Here is a 21694-nt window from a genome sequence, read left to right as displayed (position 1 = left end):
ATGCCTTTAAAATTTCTTAGATGAATGCACACCAGCACCGAGATTCTGAACTCCCCGGTTCGAAACTCGGTGTTGCCACCGGTCGGCTGGGTGCCATCTAGCGGGCATAACTGGCAGTTCCAGTATCTGCAGGGTAGGGGCCGGACTATGTGTGGGTGGGTGGGTCTTCATACGCTTTTTAAGGACCCTGATTGGCGGAAGAGACGCCTGTGCAGAATGCAGGGGCGAGAAGAGGAGGGTGCTCTCCGCGGATGCAATCTGGCATCTCTCAGCAGCGGAAGACAAAATTGAGTGCACTAAATTCGGGAGGAAAATTTAAATTAAATTAAGAATTTGTGGTGTTTTTGTACCAACTAGCGTTGGTAGCGTTGGTTTTCAATTCTGATAGCAATAACAACTGTCTGGTCCGCAGGAAGAATCCTGCAATGATAACATCCTCCGCAAAACAACCCCAGTATAGATCCTGGGTATGAACCTGAGTATTCCAACCGAGTATGAAAGTCAAACTAAAATAACTGAGAAACACTGCAATGTAGAATGTAGAAGACATTAGGTCATCTACACTATCTAACCCAGCTTTCTGCTAAAGTTAGCAACTAAGCATATCAACCAGACAAAGCAGCTTTGCTACTGATCAACAATGCTGGGTTCTTTATTCTTAATAAAAATAAAGCTTATTTTAAATGCATTTCTATTTGTTTATGATGATGCTAAATAGCTGATAGAGTTTAAAAACTGACACTGTGTTACATGTATAATTATCACTTCATATTAATGTAGCATTTTATTTATATATTTATTACCTAAAGGCCAGCCTGAAGTGTAAAGAAAAGTATTAAAAATAAAAAATAACTGCTGTATGATATTTATACATGATGAATCATTGTGCTTAATAGCCACTGGATCCCAAGCAGTCACGGTTGGACCCTTGAGTAAGGAGCTTAACCCTCTCTGCTCCAGGGGAACCAACTGTATCCAAATTGGAACAACGTGAAAGGAAAAGCAAGGCGCACAGACAGGATTCAACAAACTAGAAGAGGAAATAATCAGCCTCATCAGACATCATGCCAGGTTAGTTTTTATTAGTTAAAAGTTGGCTTCTGTTTCTTTCAAATAAACCATGATACTTGGCATAATGTTGGTCATGTTACATACACTGATTATACCGATTAACATTATGACCACCTTCCTAATATTGTGTTGGTCCCCCTTTTGCTGCCAAATCATCCCTGCAACTGTGATGCTCGGTGTATTCTGACCCCTTTCTATCAGAACCAGCATGAACTTCTTCAGCAGTTTGAGCTACAGTAGCTCGTCTGTTGGATCGGACCACACGGGCCAGCCTTCACTCCCCACGTGCATCAATGAGCCTTGGCCGCCCATGACCCTGTCGCCGGTTTACCACTGTTCCTTCTATGGACGGACCACTGCAGACGGGGAACACCCCACAAGAGCTGCAGTTTTGGAAATGCTCTGACCCAGTCGTCTAGCCATCACAATTTAACCCTTGTCAAACTCGCTCAGATCCTCACGCTCGTCCATTTTTCCTGCTTCTAACACGTGAACTTTGAGGATAAAATGTTCACTCGCTGCCTAATATATCCCCCCCACTAACAGGTGTCGTGATGAAGAGATAATCAGTGTTATTCACTTCACCTGTCAGTGGTCATAATGTTATGTCTAGTCGGTGTATCAACACATAAAAATGAAATTTTTTTAAGTGCTTTAGTTGTGTCGCACCTCACAAAAACATGCAGAACTGGATGAATAAATAAATCAACTGCTGCTCACTATGGTTTTCCAGTAGAAACAGTGGCGCCACTTTAACTAACAACGTGCACCTCAGATTTTATGTAATGGCATTGTCATTAAAGATCAATCTCATTCCACCTGAACCCATTTGCTGCTGACCTTTCACAATCGCTGACTCACACTGTACAGACATAAATTTGTCAACACAGAATGATCCCGGTGTCATTTTCAACCATTACCTAAGCTCAGAAAGGAGGCAGGGAATAAACCCTGCTTATTATTAAGCTGTTTTACCAGTAAACCTTTTTTTACCATTGAAACTCATGAATACATTTAACAATCTTACTTATGTAACCTGAAAAATAATACAGTTTAATCTAGCTGTGAAGGAACTCAATTGCTGTGGTAAAGTCCCACAAACCACATTTAGTCAACTAAAATTAAATATACATGTAAATTAAAGATGTTTATGTAAAATAAATATATTTATATACTTAATTACTTATATGTATTAATATAAACTAGTTATTACAGAATCAGAGACTTATATAATATAGGACAAGGTAACATCACCTCAGCTCTGTCAAACTTTCAGCAATTTAAATACAAATATATTAATATTGACAAAAATAACCTGTTAGTTTCTTGAGTAAAAGTTCGAATTAAATCATAAAATGTAATAAAACATCGATTAACTTTACCTCAGTTTATTCATTCCGTGTTCTCTAGTGACTCTCTGAGGTAAAATGAGACCGAATTCCAAATCGCGTTCTATAAAACTAATTAGTGTGTCAAAGCTCTATTACAACAGTATGAATAGTGCACTAAATAGTAAACACTATGTAGTAAAATATTAAGCAATTTGGAACACAGCCTTGGTCGCGCGCATCATGGGCGGCTAAAGGGTCTCGCAGGACTTCAAATATAGCATGAATTCCTGCCAGAAACACCAAAACCGTTTATAATATTTTGTTTACAGTAAAGTTGCACTAAGTGTTTTGTTTTTGTTTTGTAGTTTAAAATAATAACAATACATATTCCATCATGTTATCTTATTTGACTGCATGTACAAAAATGCCATCAAATCTTCCAAGTTTTTGTACAAGTGGTTCCCTCTTGTCTGTTCACTTTTGTAACACTAATACTAACTTCTCTAAAATCTAAACAAAATCCCCTTTTCTTCAATAGTATTGTAGTAACATTTACATTTTACATTCAGGATATAGCAGACGTTTTTATTCAAAGTGATTCACAATCACGACTGAATACAATGTAGGGTTGAGGGTTGAGAGCTTTGCTCAGAGGTCCAGTGGCATCTTGGCAGTAATTGAGCTTAAACCAACCACTTTTAGATTACTAATCCTGTAATTAAATCACTACACTACCACTGTCAGGCTAGTCATTTCCATTGACCTATTGAAATTCCTCTGCTCCTTGCACCACTCCCACGCTGGCCCAGGTGATGCTTCTTTACACCAAGCAGAGGTTTTCTTACAGAGAGTCATACCACTCATGGAGTCACGCTATGCCCAATGTGTTTCTCCACTACTAGTGCTGGTATCTCAGCAAAGCAGCAGCAAACTATCCCACCATCTGTCCCTCTGTTGAGTGATCAGACAGGCTGGTAGCACAATTAAGACTTAACTTCAAGACCATGTTAGCATATTATCATGCACAATCCAGTTTGCCATAGTATTATGACTTTATATTTTTTGGAAAAAATCCAAAAACTTCCTCTGTGACTATAAAAATATTATGTGTTTATTCTCAAAATATTAAACCCTCTCTGGTAGGTACGTCAGCACAAGAACCGCTTTATGGATCAGGTTTCCATGACCAAGCAGCTGTACCTCTTAGGTTTGGTGGAAAAGGACAGTGTATGGATGTTTCTGATGGTTCACGCATCTTAGTTCCACTGGAAAAGGATATAAATGCTACAGCATTCTAGAAGACTGTATGCTTGCTTCAAAGTCAACAGTTTAGGGAAAATTTCTACCAGAAATTGTGCACAGAGCCCTAACATCAACCTCATTCAACACCATTTGAAGTAATTGGATTGTTGACTCCCATTTAGTCGTCACACATTCATACCCTAACTCACTAATGCTCCCTTAGCTGAATGGAAGTGAAGCCCTGCAGTCATGTTTTAAAATGTAGTGGAACAGCAGTAATGCAGCAACAGCAAAAGTGCAGCATTAGATGTACACCAAGCACATCAGAATGTGTATCTACCTACATATACGTCAAATCACACTCCACAGAGCCACACACACACACACACACACACACACACACACACAGAGGTTCATGTTGATACTTGAACCCGCTCGCTGGAACATTTTATTTGACAAAAAAGTTTAATCAGCCTTTATAGTTTTTCCTGAATTTGCAAAAATATGTAATAACAGTCTAACACATCTCTTAGGAACAAGCCAGCCCGACTGCCCCACACACACACGCACACACACACACACACACACACACACACACACACGGGCACAGCACTTCAGCTTCAAGAACCTGCATTAGTATGGAAAGCACACAGAGCTAAATCAGAACAAAAGAAAAAGTCAACAGAACAGAAAATAGAGGTTGTACCTAAGCACCCAAAACACATTATCGCCAATCCATTGCAGGGCTTTAACCCTTCGGCAGACACAGCCAATAATTTCTGTGGAGAGCCCAGCAGGTCAATAGCACCGCTGAGGTACTAACCTGGATCTCAGTGATGGTGGTGGTGAGCTGCATTTTTTAAATGTTCAAATCAAGTCACAGTTTCTCTGCAGTGCTCCACACAAGGCTGAACTGCTAAACTGCTGCATCGTATATATTTCTGTCCCTGGATTGAGAGTTAAATAGCAATGCATACATTTAAATTCAATGAATCTACTGCACGTAGTGAATGTTTAGAGTCATTTTTGAGGATTTGTGACTCAATAAAACAAACTGGGAAACATCGCCAAAGGAAGGAAGCTGGGAACAGTGCACAGTACAAAGAAGACCCTTTAAAAGGGGGATTCGCTAACCAAGATGAAATACAAAATCAGTTCATGAATGATCTTGATGCTTTTGATGATTTCTATAGTCAGAGCAGTCATGCTTTTGACACACACGCACGCACACACACTTACCAAATACAGCGTAGCGTATTGAATGCACACAGCAGCGACAGTTGACACAAATGCAAAACTGGTTTGTTAAGGTTTCAACATTGTGTTACACCCATTACTGCCGTACACATCTCATAACAAACACACTCCAGGAATTCTGTGTGTGTGTGTGTGTGTGTGTGTGTGTGTGTGTGTGTGTGTGTGGGCAGTGTACACACTCATTTTCTTAAAATAAAGATACAAAATCATTAAACTAATGAATCAAGGCTTCACAGTGGCGCAGCGGGTACTGTGGGTATCGCACAGCTTCAGGGTTCTGAGAAGCTGGACGTGATTTTTGCTGCTGGAATGTTTCTCTTAAGGTTGTGTTGGTTACCTTCAGGTACTTTAGTACTTTTTCTACTCCTGACATGCGGACGGTAGATTAGCAGCTCTGAATTGTAGGTGTGAGTGGATCTAAGTGAGGTTTGAGGTAGGAGAAAACCATATTACTTAAAGAACTACACAGACACTAGGAGAACATACCAACATTCTCACAGTGACTTTCTCATTTGATCTAAGTGTCTCATCTACAAAAAAAGTTGTGGAAGCTTAAATATGCATACCAGCACACACACACACACACACACACACACACAAACTGGTTTCCACAATAAAAAGAAGAGCGTACACACACGAGATGGACTGGGCACAACAAAAGAAAGAAAGAAAAAATATTAAAAATTAAGACTCACTGTGACATTCTGAGAGGATGAGGGACGATTGAAGTTTTCAACAAACACAGACAAACTTCTCATGTCACGAGTGTGTGTGTGTGTGTGTGTGTGTGTGTGTGTGTGTGAGGAAGTGTCAATAGGGCTCGAGAGACCAAAGAGGAAACAGGTCATCTCTCCAGTGCCGTCTCCACCCCGTTCAGCTCCCCCACCCATCCCAAACACACACACACACACACACACACACACGTCAGAAGATAAAAGAAGGACGAGAGACTAAACATAAGAAAGAAAGAGAGAGAGAGGGATGATGATGATGATGATTGAGGGGTGCAGGTGATGTTTCAGAAAGCTGTTATCACACCCTGCAGCTGTCAATCATCTCCACAGTAGCCTCTGAATCACACACACACACACCGATTGCGTCACGCTTCCTCTCCACCAATGCCGATCCCTGCTCTGATTGAGGAGAATGAAGCAAACCCACGCCCCCTCCGACACGTGGGCAGCAGCCGTATGCATATCATCATAGTCCCGCCCATATCTGAACAACAAGCCAATCGTTGTTCATGTGGCCGCTCAGCCTTAGCCGGTAGGCAGAGCTGAGATTCGACATGATGTATTCGAGATCCCAGCTCTGGTTCCAGCGTGTGTTTTTACCGCTGCGCCACCATGAGCGGCATGAAGAGAATGCGTTTACATATGAACTAATAATCTGTTCATGAATGGAGCTGTTCTACAATTATAAACATGTCTGATGAACCAAGTAATCAGTCCATGCAGTGGATTTAAACCCTGCTCTCCTGCAGCAGACTGTAATCTAATCAACATCCTAAAACTTCTCAGTAGGGCACTGGTGCCCACTACCCGTGTATAATAAGTAAATGTTGTGATCTCAGCCTTCATAAACCTGTAATTAATCCTGTAAGAAACCTGGGATCATTTTTTGATGCTAGCAATAGTACAAGCCATGGAGCTGATTTAACAACATGAAATGACACCAGGATGTGAAATAAGTTCCTACAAGTTTGTGGAATAGAGATCTTCATGGTGTTAAGACCATCATCGCCAGCTCACGTTCACGAGGAGAGAAATATAACAGCTCGTCGGAGGAGAGGGAGAGAGACGCTAAAATGTCTATTTTCTTCTACACAAAGGAGGCGATGATTCAAACAGAACCAGGAGAAAAACCCAGATGACTTCTACAGACAGCGGTGAGAACCTGAGGAAGGTCAGCGTGTTTAGGAACTGTGTGTTTTATTCCTTTCTGATGAAATCTCAAGGATGTTTGACATTTTGGAGAAAAAAAAAAAAAAAAGATGCAAAAAAATGTCAGCAGCATTAACTAGCACCGGCAGTTGCTAAGCTACAGAGATAGCGAGCGTTTTTGTTAGCCGTGAACAAATGGAGAGGGAAAAGTGTGAGATGAACAAGTGTTTGTGTGTCTGTGAGTGTGTGTGTGTGTGTGTGTGTGTGTGTGTGTTGATCTACATCATCTACAATAAGTGATGATATTTTTTAGCATTCCACAACACCAATTCCTTTTATCAGTCCACCTTAATCCCCTCTGAAGGCTCAGATAAACGTGGATAATCCCTCTCTCTGCACCGCTCAGGGTCGTTTGGATAAAGAAAAGAAACCTCGACTCAAGCAAGTCGCCCAAAGCCGCTCAAAAAGGAAAAAGGGAAGAGAGAATAAGAAGCACTGGATTGTGTTTGAGTAATAATCTCACCACTGTAACGACGCTTGTACAAAACTCACTAATGAGATCAAGAGACTCATGGTGGAGGTAGAGATGGATGGAGAAATAGCTTAAACAAATACATTACATTATATTTATCTAAACTCATACATACAGGTTGCTAAACATGACCATGTCTCTTCCAGTGCCCAACTTTATAACTGAGTACATGGGCACAGATATTCACAGATACATGTGAAAAGCCTTCCCAGAATTGTAGAGGCTATTGCAATGGGGGTGGCACATTTAAATGCCAATTGTTTTGGAATGGGATGTCTAAAAGCTTAAGGTCAGGTGTCCACATTTTGTTAACCATATGGTGTATCTGTACATCCATTTATTTATTAATCTACCCTTCTGCCTGTCTGTCTATACATCTATATCACCTGATCAATGTCTCTATTCTTCTAACATGGATGGAGAGAGAGAGAGAACAAGATGGAAAGAGATATGATGTATGATGTAGAAGACACAACCCTATCAGCCCAAACTGCGGAGTGAAGGACCAGGTACAAAATCGTACTGCCACCAGCACCAGCATTGAACCCCTCAGAGAGAGAACATTATAGAGAGAGAGAGAGAGAGAGAGAGAGAGAGAGAGAACATGATGGAGAGAGAGGTGTATGATGTAGAAGACACAACCCTATCAGCCCAAACTGTCCATACCCTGTAGCCCCGCTCAGACAGCCTCTCCCTAATAGAGGTGGAGCTAGTAGAAGTGAAGAACCAGGTACACAACCATATCGCCTTCAGCACTGTAGATTTGTAAGCTTTGACAATACAAGTATGTAAATTTGTCATGTCAATAAAGCAAATTGAATTGAATTGAATTGAGAGAGAGAGAGAGAGAGAGAGAGAGAGAGAGAGAGAGAGAGAGAGAGAGAGAGAGAGAGAAATAAATAATGGAGAGGGAGAGAGAACATGATGGAGAGAGAGGTGTACAATGTAGAGGACACAACCCTTTCAGCCCAAACTCTCCGTACCCTGAGCCCACGAGGTAGTAGGAGTGAAGGAAGGGGTACAGAACCATATTGCCACCAGCACAAACATTGAACCCCTCAGATAGAGAGAACATGATGAAGAGAGAGAGCAAGAGAGAAAAATACATGATGGAGAGAAATAGAAAACATGATTAAGTGAAAGAGAGAGAGAGAGAGAGAGAGAGAGAGAGAGAGAGAGAGAGAGAGAGAGAGAGAGAGAGAAATACATGATGGAGAGAGAGAGAGAGAGAGAGAGAGAGAGAGAGAGAGAGAGAGAGAGAGAGAGAGAGAGAGAGAGAGATGGGTGAGGGTGAAAAGTGCTGCAGGAAGCAATTGTATACCGAAGAGAATGAACAGATCATCAGTTAAGAAACAGACGGAGGGAAAAGCAATCAGATGGATGGACAGATGGAGAGAGAGATGGATAATGTGAGGTGGTGCTATAGATGGATGGATGGATAGAGAGGGGCGGCCAAAACGAAAACAAACATTTAAAGGCCGAGGGAATAGATGGATGCACGGACGAATAACTGAACGGACGCCATAAAGACAGACAGTGTTTTAACCCTTCTAATAAACTCTAACTTCTCACTGCTTAAGTGTGTGTGTGTGTGTGTGGGTGTGTGTGGGAAGGTGGGTGGGTGCCACACAGCTCTGTGGTCCTGGGTTCAATCCTTACCCCCAGTCACTCTCAGTGAAGTTTCTCAGTACCGGGTCTTACAGGTGATGGTGCAAATGAGAAAGAAGGAGAGAGAAAAAGAGAGAGCAAGGGCGGGAGAGAAAGAGCGGGTTTGAGAGCGAAGCGGTTTCCATGGCGTTGCAAAACCCATCGAGTGTTAATGGTACGGTTATGGAACGGTTATTATATATCATGCTCTGGCATGCTGGAGGGCCAGACTAACATTCCATTCAACAGTGGCACCTCAGAGAAAAGGTACAAGCATGTTAACACACTCACACACACACACACACACACACACACTCATGCACAAACACACATCAGAACTGCACACCGAGTCCTCTAGCACTTAAATAAGGAAGGTCACTTCTACATCTTTCATCTATTATGAGCATAGTGTGTGTGATAAATCAGCTACTGTAGGATCCAGGAGACCAAGGTGAGATTTAATACACCAGGTTAGAATGCACTGGACATGCTGGGATCTAAAAGACTGGGGTGGGATCCAGTGGAACAATGTATTACTCAAGAGCATCCAGAGGAAAAGACTTGGATCTAGTGGACCAAGCTGGAAACCGATGGACCAGTGGGATCTAATAGTCCAAGAGGACGAATAGAGGATCAATATACAGTATGATCAAGTAGATTAGGGTAGGATGCATTAGACCATTCACAGATCTAGTGCTTCAATGCTTAATACAGTGGACACAACTGAGACCTGATGCACCACTGTGGGATCCAGTAGAACAATCTATGAAATAATGAATTGGACCAAGGTGTTATCCAGCTGACTAGGATGGATTCTATTGAACTCTGAGCCTCTGAGTCCACATCGTGCAATAGTGCCAATAGCACTTTAGTGTGTGAATGGCTGAACTGGGACTCAACCACTACTGGTGCATAATCTGCAAATAGACACCTGTGAGTAAATTTACCATGAAATGACCCGAGACGAGCAAAACTGCCAAAATGTTTTTCTCATTTTTCATTCCAGAAGATTCTGTCCTCACTTACACACAGTTAGGTTCAGTGGCTGGAAAAAATCTGGAACAAGGTGATATCCAGTGTACCAAGATCAAGAGTCACCCATGGACCAAGTTGTCTAAGGTGAAACTGATGGAATTTAATGGTTTAAGGTTTAATCCAATGGAACAATATTGGATTCTTGATAATCCTGGTTACTGGGAGAATGTTTAAAATCTGGTCTTTCATAAAGGATCCAGTTCATTCAGGTGAGATCCAACAGACAAAGATGGAATCATGGATAGGCCTTTGCTAATGGGAAAATACCAGTAATCTTTGCAAAGGTTGTCTTTTATTGCTTCACGTCTTCTGTTGAAGTTGCACCGGCAGGGTGTTTCATATGCTGTAAGCCTGCATAACAATAAATAACTTTCTACACCAAAAGGGGGCAGTAATTAAGCCATTATTACAGTATAACAAACACCAAAAAGATGATGTATCCTAAATTACATAGTACTGTACTAAACCATATGATACTTGTAAATTATTTTTCACACGGGAGAAGTGGCGCGGTCCATCTTTGGTCCACTGCATCCTGCTTTCCTCTACTGGCTTTGACCATGGTCATTTAGACTTTGGTCCTTCGGATTCTTCTTTTTATACCTGTGCTAATGGGAAAACTTCTGGAATTGAGTCCAAACTAGATAGTACATCAAGGTGGTATCAGATGAACATAAGTGGGATTTTGCTCTAATTAGACAACCTTTCGAGGGTCTTTTAAAATAAAGTGGAAACCATTGGAATGATTTTAAATTGAAACAGGAACCAATGGATCAAAGTTGAATCTAGTGGCCCAAGAAAGAATCCAAAAGTCCAAAGGTCCGTTGGCTCCCACCTGTATAAAAGGGATCTCACCTTGTGGCCTCTGTAAGAGACCAGATTTCAAATGCTCTCCCATTAACAGAGGATTATCAAGAATCCAATAATGTTCCACTGGATTAAACCTTAAACCAGTGAATCGAATCCGGGCCATCCTGGACAACTTGGTCCATGGGTGTCCATCTTGGTAAACTGGATACCTTGCTTTCTCCAGTAGAGAAAAGCAGGATGCAGTGGACCAGAGAAAGATCCTCATCAGTTCTCTAATGTCTCCCATGTGAACAAGCCAGAACTCATTTTAAAATGTCATATTGTTTAGCACAGTACTATGTAATTTAGGATACAGCATCTTTTTGCTGTTTGTTATAGCGCTTCATGACTGCCCCCTTCTGGTGTAGAACTTTATTTATTGTCATGCAGGCTTACAGTATGTGTATCTGGTCATCCCTGCCAGCGCAACTTTAATAGGAGATGTGAAGAGAATTTTGATCGGCGTTGGTTTTTCGGGGTTGGTGAAAGGTTAACAACCCCCACTTTCTATTTTCTGACTTTAATCCATTCTATGACAGAGCCACTGAGAATAAAGAACTTGGTTGTCACAGCTGGATAGATGAAAGCACCCAGCACCATATTTTACGATTTACAGCCCAACCCTTCTGACAAGCTTCACCCGAGAGAAGAGGAAGATACGGAAGAGAATATTTCGATGTGGACCTGAACGTTGTCCCTTTTTTTTCTACTTTCCGTCACTGCGAGGACCGAGCGTCCGTGCTGAGGACCTGAGAGACTCGAGTGCCAAGAAAATGTGCAAGGGAAAGAATTTTTTCATTATCGTGTCAGGGAGTGATGTGGACTGATGGGACGCTTCATTTCTGGGAATGCACCATAAACTTTATGAGTATGTACAGTGTGTGTGTGTGTGTGTACTAATGGGTCAATGGCTAATTGGTTTTGCCAGAAGACGGGCAAGGACACTATGCAATAAGAGCAAATCAGCCGAACATCCTTTGGTAGATGTGTGTGTGTCTGTGTGTGTGTGTGCGTGTGTACCCTGTACTCGTTGTTGGGCAAAATGTAAGGGCTATTATGGGATGTTTCTGACTATGCTCCATCCACAGAGAGGTTTAATGGACTTGTCAAACATTTACCTCATAACCAGGATTAAAATCATCCATTTGACCCACTGTAGATTTTTATGCCATAGCCGCCATGTCCTCTGCCATCAGTGAGTCTTAGGCATCCAACAACCTGTTGACGGTTGGTAGCTCGTCGCTCCTCGGACCACTGTGGAACCCCTTCCCCTTCCTAAAGATACTCCAACCCAGTCTACTGACGATAACGAAGCGATTTGGTCCTTATCAAAGTTCGTCAGGTTTTTATGCTGATCAGATCTGCTGCTTTCAACACGTGAACTACGAGGAACCTCCAGCAGCCCGACATCTAATAGATCCCTCACGCTCACACCCACCATTGCTACCTAAAAATATGCCATGCACATTTTGAAGGGTGGTCTCGATGTACAGTCTTGCAATAATCAATAACAGTAACAATAATCTTCTATACATCACATGAGCATTGGGTTCTAAACATGCTAAATATCTAAAATTTGAAACTGGAGCAGCTCAGCTGGACGTTGGTTGGGTCGGGAAGCTCAAATGCAGTCTGATTATCCTGGAATGTGAGTAATGATGAAGGGTCTGTTCAGACCGAGCGCTCTCGTCCTAATCAACTAGAGATGGAGAGGAAGTAAAATCAAAAAGATCAACACAGAAAACAAGTGGACCAAGGAGGACTGCAATGGACCATAATCAGCAAACACTGAGAGACCAACCGCAGTGAAACCATACAGACGTGTTTCCAGGGGCAGCTTCAGCACCAACTATGAAAAAGGGTCATCAAGGACCCACAGATGCGAAAAAAGAACAGTGCTCTCCTACAGTGCCATCTAGTGGGTGTCAACATGTCTCTTCCACACACACACACACACACACACACACACACACACACCTACACGTATACAAACATACACACATGCTGGTTCTGCAACATCATGAGCAAAAATCGTCCAATCACATTAAACTGCTTCATTAATCAAAACATAAACCAGCACCCACGTGATCAAGCATTCATTCATTCATTCAGTAATATTTATAATGATAACTCTTTACCACAATACTTTATTTAACACAGAATTAATGAAGAATTAAAAAATCAGTCCATCCCAGATCACCACTTTACATAAAATGTTAAACAAACTATGTACATGGACAGTTAGGTGTTCCTAATTATGTCCAATTAAACTGATTCTAATTAAATTAGCGTGCACCGATGCCAAGATCCACTTCTACAGACTCACCGCTGAGAGAAACGAGTCTCTGAGCTGACTTCTAAAGCTGTGAAAAGATCTAATTTAGCTAATTAGCACTTATTTTGCATTAATTCTGAGCTAAATGGGCTTGCACTGTGGTACAGCTTGTGGTTGTCTTGGGATGTCCAAAAGCTAGCATGTCATTTGTAGTCATGTGTTATGATTTATGCTCCTGCATCTTCACCCTGTTTTATTGTTCTTGCTCTGGTTCTTTATCTGTAGGCTCTAGTCTTGCTTCCTTTCTTGCGTTGAGCATAAACAAGGGGAAATTCTTCACACGCTAAAACACCTTGCTAAAAGCTGCTAGCTGCTGGTGAGCCTTAACTGGTCTTTAATGTTTTACATAGGGTTTAGGTACTGGTCAGGCTGGTCTTTAATGTTTTACATAAGGTTTGGGTACTGGTCAGGCTGGTCTTTAATGTTTTACATAGGGTTTAGGTGCTGGTCAGGCTGGTCTTTAATGTTTTACATAGGGTTTGGGTACTGGTCAGGCTGGTCTTTAATGTTTTACATAGGGTTTGGGTACTGGTCAGGCTGGTCTTTAATGTTTTACATAGGGTTTGGGTACTGGTAAGGCTGGTCTTTAATGTTTTACATAGGGTTTAGGTGCTGGTCAGGCTGGTCTTTAATGTTTTACATAGGGTTTAGGTGCTGGTCAGGCTGATCTTTAATGTTTTACATAGGGTTTGGGTACTGGTCAGGCTGGTCTTTAATGTTTTACACAGGGTTTGGGTGCTGGTCAGGCTGGTCTTTAATGTTTTACACAGGGTTTGGGTGCTGGTCAGGCTGGTCTTTAATGTTTTACACAGGGTTTGGGTACTGGTCAGGCTGGTCTTTAATGTTTTACATAGGGTTTGGGTACTGGTAAGGCTGGTCTTTAATGTTTTACACAGGGTTTGGGTACTGGTCAGGCTGGTCTTTAATGTTTTACACAGGGTTTGGGTACTGGTCAGACTGGTCTTTAATGTTTTACACAGGGTTTGGGTTCTGGTCAGGCTGGTCTTTAATGTTTTACACAGGGTTTGGGTGCTGGTCAGGCTGGTCTTTAATGTTTTACACAGGGTTTGGGTACTGGTCAGGCTGGTCTTAAATGTTTTACACAGGGTTTGGGTGCTGGTCAGGCTGGTCTTTAATGTTTTACATAGGGTTTGGGTACTGGTCAGGCTGGTCTTTAATGTTTTACACAGGGTTTGGGTGCTGGTCAGGCTGGTCTTTAATGTTTTACACAGGGTTTGGGTGCTGGTCAGGCTGGTCTTTAATGTTTTACACAGGGTTTGGGTACTGGTCAGGCTGGTCTTTAATGTTTTACATAGGGTTTGGGTACTGGTAAGGCTGGTCTTTAATGTTTTACACAGGGTTTGGGTACTGGTCAGGCTGGTCTTTAATGTTTTACACAGGGTTTGGGTACTGGTCAGACTGGTCTTTAATGTTTTACACAGGGTTTGGGTTCTGGTCAGGCTGGTCTTTAATGTTTTACACAGGGTTTGGGTGCTGGTCAGGCTGGTCTTTAATGTTTTACACAGGGTTTGGGTACTGGTCAGGCTGGTCTTTAATGTTTTACACAGGGTTTGGGTGCTGGTCAGGCTGGTCTTAAATGTTTTACACAGGGTTTGGGTACTGGTCAGGCTGGTCTTAAATGTTTTACACAGGGTTTAGGTACTGGTCAGGCTGGTCTTTAATGTTTTACACAGGGTTTGGGTGCTGGTCAGGCTGGTCTTTAATGTTTTACACAGGGTTTGGGTGCTGGTCAGGCTGGTCTTTAATGTTTTACACAGGGTTTGGGTACTGGTCAGGCTGGTCTTTAATGTTTTACATAGGGTTTGGGTGCTGGTCAGGCTGGTCTTTAATGTTTTACATAGGGTTTGGGTACTGGTCAGGCTGGTCTTTAATGTTTTACATAGGGTTTGGGTGCTGGTCAGGCTGATCTTGCAGCTGACCAGTGCAACATGAAAACACAAATCCGAACAGACATTCTAACACCAGCCTTGTGGCTACACTGTGTGTGTGTGTGGGTGCTCGATCATTTAATGTGCTAGCCTTCTAGCCACAGCTTAATTAAAGAATAAAGTGGGAAGATAATAATAACACACAATAATGTTGCTACACCGCCAGCTTAGCTTCACTGCTTTACCTCGGAGAGCCGGAGCCAAGAGAGTTACAGCCATAAATGTCACCTCATGTTACCTGCATTAATAAAACAACAGGAAATGAACTACACACTTCAAGGGTTTCATGTTGGGAGGTAATCCCTGTAAAAAGTAAATAATATTAGCCTTTGTTCACATATTTTACTCACTATAGCTTCTTCCATTAGCTTTACTGAGAAGAGACACTAATTCATTCACTATTATTAATGATTTTTATATTTTGGGAAGCTTAGACTCCAGTCTGTGTGCTCATGAGGGCATGGTGCTTCACTTCAGCTGGTTTTATTAGGTGTGTATGCAGTTCAGTGTTGTATGTAATGTTTTTAGGTTTATCTTTGTACTTTGTACTAACGTCTCTGTAACAGCGCCTCCTGCTGTCTGGTTGAGATATCAGGAGTGGTGGAGGAATACAGAGAGTGTAGTGTGTTCCTTTATACATCTTAAATCAGAAGGATTCTTGACCTGTGTTTTAACCTGCACTGAATCTGTTGTTAATGAGGTATGAACAGATACGATTAGGAGTTCGATATAGATCGAAGATAGGGCAGTTGTAGCCTAGTGGTTAAGGTACTGAACTATCGCTGGTTCAAGCCTTACCACTGCCAGGTTACACTGTTGGGCCCTTGAGCAAGGCCCTTAACTTTTAATTGCTTAGACTGTATACTGTCACAGTACTGTAAGTTGCTTTGCATATAAAAGCGTCTGCTAAATGTCGAATATGTAAATGTGTCTAAGTGAGAGAAGGTCAAACGGTGAATCTCCTCCCTGCTGCTGTAACAGCGCCTCCTGCTGTCTGGTTGATGTATCAGTAGGAGTGGTGGAGGAATACAGAGAATGTACTCCATTATGGATTAATGATTCTTAACCTGCACTGAATAACCTGTTGTGAATGAGACAGAGGCCACAGATATAGAAAAAGGAATCCGATGTGTCCAAGTTGGGAAAGACGTTGCTGTTTCCGGTCACAAGGCTGTATGTGAAAGGAGGAGGGTCGACCGCTGGTCAGCAACCCAACACTATAAACAAGCTTAATACAGGAACAAAGAGGATACTTAGGTCAGGGTGTGATACGTCCAGTTTGGCCCCTACGCTGGTGGCCAGGGAATCTTAACCCTCCTCTTTACTAAAGACTTAAGCTAAGAACTAACATGTACTTGAACTACGCTCTTATTCACTCCTTATTTATTTATTTTTTTAAACAAACCCACTTTGTTATAGCAGGGATTTAGCAGATGTGTGTTCTTGGACTGTCGTCTACTTAAACTAGTAGGTAAATATTTACGGTGGAAGCTCTTCTGCAAGTCGCTCTGGATAAAAGCATCTGCTAAATCCCGAAAATGTAAACGTAAATCATGGTCTCAAAGTGAAACTTAGCAGTGAATGATTTTTTTTATCACTGCATCACACCCATTTTATCAAAAGATCCGCCCGTCTGCCATGTTTTTACTTGTGAGTAGTAAACATTATGGTGAAGTACAGGGCTTTACAGAACTTACTTTCAGGCTCTTATTTGGGCTTATACAACTTTAGTATAGCTACAGAGAGTGCTCCAGCATACACACACACACACACACACACACACAAACTTCAGTCCAAGTCCATTAGCGAGATATGAGTTCTGCCTTTTTGCACCTCTGAGTGTTTAACCAAATATTAAAGGGGTGATGGAGGCGATGCGCTGAAATAGAAGAGACCATAGAGGTGTAGAGTCAGTAAACGTTAAAGTGTGTGTGTGTGTGTGTGTGTGTGTGTGTGTGTGTGTAAATATGTGCTTTGAAAATTGCCCTGTCAGTAATTCAGCAGGTACTTCAGAAGATAAGAAAGTTCAGCAAAGCCGCTTAACTTCCTGCAAACACGCCGCCGAACTTCCTGCTTTAGAACCTTATCGCTAACGTAATGTAATTCACAAACACACACACACACACACACACACACAGTGACCATAAACGTTCTGTTTACTCAAAAACACAAATGTAATTACTGTATTATGGAATTTTGCAGCCACTTTTATCCACTTTCATGGAACTTTCTTCGCTTTTCTCAGAGTTATGAAGTTTATGTTGAATTGTCCATGGCAAAAATATTAATAGAATAAATCTGCCTTAAGAAAACGCGAACTCTGGGTCTGCCAAGTCCTTCAAACAACGATTGATGCCACCACAAATGACTGTGGGTTTAGAAACCACCAGTAATGCCAAAAACACAAACCAGTACACAATCACGAACCCCCTCTGATGCCACTACAAAACCTCCAGTTTAAAAACGCTGTTTTAGAGCCCAGAATTAGTAAAATGTGTCGTGTCCTCATCCAGCATAACTTCCATGTCCGTGTCTCAGATCGGTGGGTTTTGTTTTGGGGTTTTATTTAGGATTTAGGATTTGGGTAAATGAAATGTAGATCAGAGATACTAGAAGCTTCTACAGGGGAGTAACACTATGGATTAATAATCTGGTATCTGAGGCGGCCAGGCGCAAGGTGAATATACCCCCCTCTGATGCTGTCAGGGTCTCCAGCAGCAGAAGACTAACTAGCTACACTAAAATTAGGATAAAAGGGAGAAAATGGATTAAGAAAATAATCTGGTATCTGATAGTGAATTAAACTTTATTATTAATTTGATTCTATGTGAAAAAAAAAACTAAATACATCCAAAAAATCTGTACAAATTCAAACCTAAAACATCAGTTTCAAGCATTAACATCATAAGAATCATTTGAGTGAGCTTAATTTTCAGAAAATGTATTACTTAACACCAAGGTGCTCCCTTATAGAGCGAGTTTTATCATAAAATGATAGATGAGGTTGCTTGTGTTGCACTTTTCTGCTCTGTAGCCAAGATTTTAAACCCACCGAGTTAATTTACACAAAATTTATATTGACAAATCAAATAAATCTAAAAATCTTTACAAATTTAAACCTAAACATCAGTTTCAAGCATCACTGTCTTAAGAATCATTTGAGTTCCAGGTTTTGATCAGCTCTCATTAGTGTAATTAAGAGAAATGAGATTCGTTAGTTCTTAAGCGTCTTTAGTGAATTTTGGAAGCCAAGTCTGATGTTTCCCACCAACGCTGCAGGACCAACATTATTCATGAAACATTTTTATTCTCTTCATCTCTCGGGTCTTTTAATGAAGATCGATGTGCGTAATGGACATCCAGCAAAAAAAAATCTGAATTAAACACACACACACGGTTCTACCACGACCGCACGTCTGCACAAAGTAAGCTTAATTTTTAGAAAATGTATTACTTAACACAAAGCTTTAAAGAGTTTTATTATAAAATGATAGATGAGGTTGCTTGTGTTGCACTTTTCTGCTCTGTAGCCAAGATTTTAAACCCACAGAGTTAATTTACACAAAATTTATATTGAAAAATCAAATAAATCCAAAAATCTTTACAAATTCAAAGCTAAAACATCAGTCTAGCATCAACATCATAAGAATCAGTTGAGTTCCAGGTTTTAATCAGCCCTCGTTAGTGTAATTAAGATAACCAAGCTGCTGCACTACTAAGCAAGATTTATTTTAAAATGATAAATGAGGTTGCTTGTGTTGTGCAATATTTTAAACCCACAGAATGAATTTAAACCCACCCATATATCTTTTTAATGACATGCTACTTGTGCTAAATTCCTTAAACCTGGATCTATCTATCTATCTATCTATCTATCTATCTATCTATCTATCTATCTATCTATCTATCTATCTATCTATCTATCTATCTATCTATCTATCTATCTATCTATCTATCTAATTGTTGTCTAATTGCTGATGGTGGCTCCATGTACTTTACGTGACCTGATTGGCTTTGGGTTGAAGTATCTCCAAAACAGCAAGGGGTGTCACGGGTAGCCGTAGTGAGTACCCACCAGCAGAGGTTGAGACTTATTGGTGGAAGAGGACATGAAGGCTGTGGTGTCTGGTACGGACCAACAGAAGATCTACTGTGGTCCAAACAGCAGATTATTTTAATCCTGGTGATGAAGTGAATGTGTCAGACACTGCATTGAACCCTTCTGTGCCAGTCTAAGCGCCCAAAAGAAGCTCCTGGAAGAAGGTCGACTGATCAGACGAATGCTGGTAACATCCAGGTATCAGATACCTCAGAACTCCTTCAGACGTCTCGCCGGGTCAAACTGTTTCAACAGCGTATTAAGCGGGTGGTCCTAATGTTCTGGCTCATCTAATCTCTAAATCCAGCCCGTTTTTAAAATCTTTTGTTCCGGTTTGATGAAAAGGAGACGCATGAAAACAAATCAGAGGTTTAGCCATTACACAGGATATTACAGCAGGTGAAAAATCCATTTTCTGTTCATCTTCTGCTCTTCCCTCGGCTCATTCTTTCTTCCCAAACTATTATTTCAGTGTAATCACTTCCCAGAAACGTCTGATGTTTCATTAAATGATTTTTGCTGGTCTGGAAACGATCGTGTGGGTGTAATTACCCTCCCGGTGCCCTCCCAGCGGACGTTACTGATCTGTCAATTATGGACTCGTTTAAACACACCCCGAGATTCAAGCTCATTTAGGGATGGAATTATTGGTACAGGGTCATGGTGGCTGTCAGGGTGTTCACTGGATTATTAAGGTGGTGGACAATCCTTTTTATTGTTGGGTTCAGGTGTTTTAGCCACAACTGTTGCCAGCAGGTATATAAAATAGATTTTATAAGATAAATTATTTGCCAACATTGCAGTTGGGGATGCCCTAATCATGGCTATGCCTTTGTACACAAGACAACTGACTAGCTTAATGAGTCTGGTGTGATGGAACTCCAGTGGGCTGCACAGAGACCTGACCTCACCTCACCCCATTAACCACCTTTGGGAAGAACTGGAATGTCTATTGAAGCCAGGTCTTCCCATCCAATGTCAGTGCCTGACCTCACCCCATTAACCACCTTTTGGATGAACTGGAATGTCCATTGCAAGCCACACTTCTCATCCAACATCAGTGCCTGACCTCACAAAAGCTTTCTTTTTTTTGACTGTATGAAATTCGGGGCTTTGTACTGAACACTTCAAAGCATTTCATGCTCTGTGGTACCAACAGGTTGAAATGACATTATCTTTACAAGGAAGAGTGGGTTCTCTCCAGGGGCTCGGCTGGTACAGAAGTCAAATGCACTATCGAACCACCCTGGAGACCTGAATAAGGTTCAGGTCTCAGTGGTGCCACCGTATAATGTCGCAGGTAGCTTGGGGATGTGTTTGTACATTGAATGAGTCTTTGCTTGATCTACGAACAGATATTTAGGTAATAATTAAACTAGTGATGGAGAAAGTAATGAGTTTAGTGCTGATTAGGGTTCTTAATTAAGGTTGTACGTAGTTCGGCTTGGTTTTGATGACTCAAGGCTGAAAATCATGGACGACTTTACTGAATAAGCTCCGCAGCTCCTCATTATTTACATTTTGGGCTTTTTTTGTCTAAACAAAGAACAAACCCTTTTTTAAAATGGATCATCATCCTGTAAACTATGACTGGTTTGAATGGTGATTCCACTGGAACTGCTTGGTTCACATTCCAGTGTCACAGTTTCTATTCTGGTTTCCTTTATGTATCTAAATAAGCAATTATTCAATATTAATGAATAATTATTATGCACTATGAGCATGTGCGGACGAGATAGGATTCAAATCAAACACAAAAAAGCCCCTTTGGGTATCAGCGTCCTCACCCTTGTGTGTGTGTGTGTGTGTGTGTGTGTGTGGTGTGTTTAGTGGGTATGTATGGCTGAGCTATAGGATGTTTTGTCTATCCAAAGGTTAACTGTCAGATTAAGATAGGTGACCTTTCCTGACTACACCTCAGGGACAGTGAATGGGTGCAGATAATTAAAGAAAGAGTTCAGCTAAAATTAAACAAGACAATAGCGATGTTTTTAGAACGTCCTCTGGTTTAGTTGAGATGTTTGATGCAGGAATTTGCTTCTTTAGATGTGTAAGCTAGGAGCCGAGTGTAATCGAGCATCTTTAGAGTTTACTGAGTTTATAAAGAAAGAAAGAAACTGTACCTTGGGAGCAGAACACTTTACTTGTTTGCTCTTTTGAGGCGCAGCACTGAAATGATCATGTGTGTAGAGAAACACACTTTTACATTGATTATGGAATCCATAAAGGGACAAAATGCACTCAACACGTAAACACACATCAAACATTGTCAGCACAGCACACTACAGCACAGAAAAGTCTCTTACACTAATGTAACTACCATAGGATTGCTAGGGCACCTCATATTGCATATTGTGCCTCATATTTCATACGGTACATGAATGAAAACTGTTAAATGACTAAACACAAACCTTAAATCCCGAATTACACAGGAAAGGGCTCATTTCACAATCTGTGACACAAT

At 41.2% G+C, this 21694-nt stretch overlaps 1 protein-coding gene across 1 annotated transcript in view; it reads right to left on the bottom strand.

The window, feature by feature from the left end:
• Positions 1 to 21694, bottom strand: part of LOC134334209 (cGMP-dependent 3',5'-cyclic phosphodiesterase) — a 150170-nt gene that overhangs the window by 115761 nt on the left and 12715 nt on the right. The gene's annotated exons all lie outside the window — the stretch shown is intronic.

This window comes from Trichomycterus rosablanca, chromosome 20 (assembly GCF_030014385.1).
Source record: "Trichomycterus rosablanca isolate fTriRos1 chromosome 20, fTriRos1.hap1, whole genome shotgun sequence".
Classification (NCBI taxonomy): domain Eukaryota; kingdom Metazoa; phylum Chordata; class Actinopteri; order Siluriformes; family Trichomycteridae; genus Trichomycterus; species Trichomycterus rosablanca.
Note: the sequence above shows the minus strand (reverse complement) of the source record. Positions and strands in the feature narration are given on the sequence as shown.